The sequence below is a fragment of the Mus pahari genome, chromosome 10 (genome assembly GCF_900095145.1).
Source record: "Mus pahari chromosome 10, PAHARI_EIJ_v1.1, whole genome shotgun sequence".
In the NCBI taxonomy this organism is placed as follows: Eukaryota; Metazoa; Chordata; class Mammalia; order Rodentia; family Muridae; genus Mus; species Mus pahari.
This window is the reverse complement of record NC_034599.1, coordinates 5,335,006-5,337,392: the sequence shown is the minus strand read 5'-3', so window position 1 is coordinate 5,337,392 and position 2,387 is coordinate 5,335,006. Positions and strand designations below refer to the sequence as shown.

Genomic DNA, 2,387 nt, shown 5'->3' with positions numbered 1-2,387 from the left:
TGTGTGTGTGTGTGTGTGTGTGTGTGTGTGTGTGTGTGTGTGTGTGTGTGTGTGTCTGGGATAAGAACACTTACCTTCTATTGTCTGGAAAATTCTCAGTCCATAGTCATACCAAGTCATCTGTAACTAGTAACTAGGATATTGAGAGAGCACCCCATTGAGTTGGATAAACACTTCCAGTCTCCCAAACCAAATAGAAACACAAGTTTGTTAAGCTCCCCCACTCCCCATCCCTGTATCCCCATTCTCCACCCCAGGGCCAGAGGTGAGGAACAGGAACAATGAACAGGGCTCACCCAGTGCTACTCCCAGAAGCTCTCTGCACAGCCACTTACTGACTTAGGTTTAATTAGTTCTGGGACAGAGTTGGAGGCGTTGGTTTGGACAGATGTTAAAGTTCACAATAAAGTAGACAATGCAGATCGCAATCTGGGCTGAACAGTTCTGCTCTTTCATTACAACATCACATTTGCATGTGATGAGCCATCTCCTGGATTCTGTTGCTGAGAACAAACTTTCATACACTAAGAAAACAAAGAATGTGCAGTTCTTTCCTGGAAAATCATCTCCTGCTGGTTGATTATTTATAATACCTTTGTGTACTGAGAACACAGAACCCGACATGGTGACACATGACCGTGATCCTAAGACTAAGGAAGCCACAGCAGAAATGCCACAAAGAGTTTGAGGTCATCCTTTGCTATGGAGTGAAATTTAGGTCAACCTGGGCTACAGAAAGAGACTCTGACTTAAAAGTACAAAAGTAAATTCTAAAATTATGATAAATTTTATAATTGATACATTATAAATTGTATAAATTGTATTTAATGTGGAGTAAACACTAGAAGTGATTTCTATCGTAAGGTATAGAATCAACAACGTGGACTTTGGATTTTGGTGCAACAAAACAGAGCCTTCTTTCCTGCATGTTCTATTCAAATAAGGGTAATTATGAGCCATGCAAGGCAGTGCATAGCTGCCACCCCAGCACTTCGGAATGGGTGGCAGAAAGATCAGAAGTTCAAGGTCATCTTCAGCAACCTGAGTCCAGCCTGAGCTACAGGAAGTACTGCACATATTGAAGTAAATTTCTACTTTAGAAGATACCCAAGGACACATTTTCTGCTTAATGCTACCAACTGTTTTAGCATTTTCAAATTTTCCAAAGTGTATCTTAACTAAAGAAGACTCGTGTTGAATTCCTTCTAAAGCTACATGGAACATGTGTTGTGATTTAGGAGTTGAGCAGATACCACCAGTAGCAAGCTGTTTAGACTGTGATATTGAAACTAACTCAGTGAAAAATCCTTATCTTCCTTTTTTCATCTTCTAGAGAATCATCAAGACTACCATCAGTCTAGAATTAAATTCATTCAGGTGTAGAGATTCTGTCCTACCCTCTCACTGATATTAAAAACCTATGTAGTCGTCAGAATCTTAAACATGGTGCCACCAGATTTTCCGAGACTTTCCCTTTGTGTTTAGAGTGGTGTATATCTGTTGGGTGTCATGAGGAGGGTTCTGAGTGGAGCTCTGAGGGCTCACTCGGGTCGATTCTAGTGTCATCTGTCTCTTGAATCCCACAGCCTTTACTGGAATGCTGGTGAGCAAAGTGGTGGACTATATTCAGAGCAAGGACTTCTGGGATTATCTTATGGGTATGCAATTTTGGGGTGTACCAACTGGGGATTCCCCATTGCTGCTATCATTGATGTGAAGAAGTACCCAGAGTGTAATACAACTTGGAAACAGGCTTCTGTTTGCATGCCATGTAATACATGAAGTAGCTCTGCTCATTCAGGGAGGACAACTTATCGACTATGAAATGGTAAGCCGGCATCTGCAGAGCAGTGCTGCAAACAACTCTGCAAGGGGACAGCACCCTGGCCACTGCAGCCAAGACCTGAATGACATCAGCATAGTCTTACTACGGGAACTTGGAATCTACCTCTAAGAACTATGCCAACATTATGCAATAGCCAACTCTCTGCTGACTTATCCGTTGGAGTCTAAGAGTTGGCCAACAAACCACACAAACACTGATCTCAGTCAGACAGCGATGACTTGTTGAAGGCACACCGTAATACTGAAAGATCAGGACCGGAGCTCAGACAGGGCTGAGCCACGGCATTGAACATCTTTCTCTGTCAGCTTATAAACGAAAAATACCAAAATAAATAAATAAATAAATAAATAAATAAATAAATACCCAAAAAACAAAACCACAGTGAGTTCATGAACAGGCACGGGAAGTGCTCTCAGCGGTCAACCCTGACTCAAGTAATCTTAGACATAACTGTTCACATTGACCTTTAACTTGATGGCCCTACATAAAGCTTTGCTGGATTTCCTTTTTTAAAAAAAAATTTTATTAGATTTTTTTTTTT

The 2,387-nt window shown here is 41.2% G+C and overlaps 1 pseudogene; it reads left to right on the top strand.

Annotated features, from left to right (window-relative positions):
• Positions 1-1,660: 1,660 nt before the first annotated feature.
• Positions 1,661-1,954, top strand: LOC115064812 (annotated as a pseudogene).
• Positions 1,955-2,387: the final 433 nt, after the last annotated feature.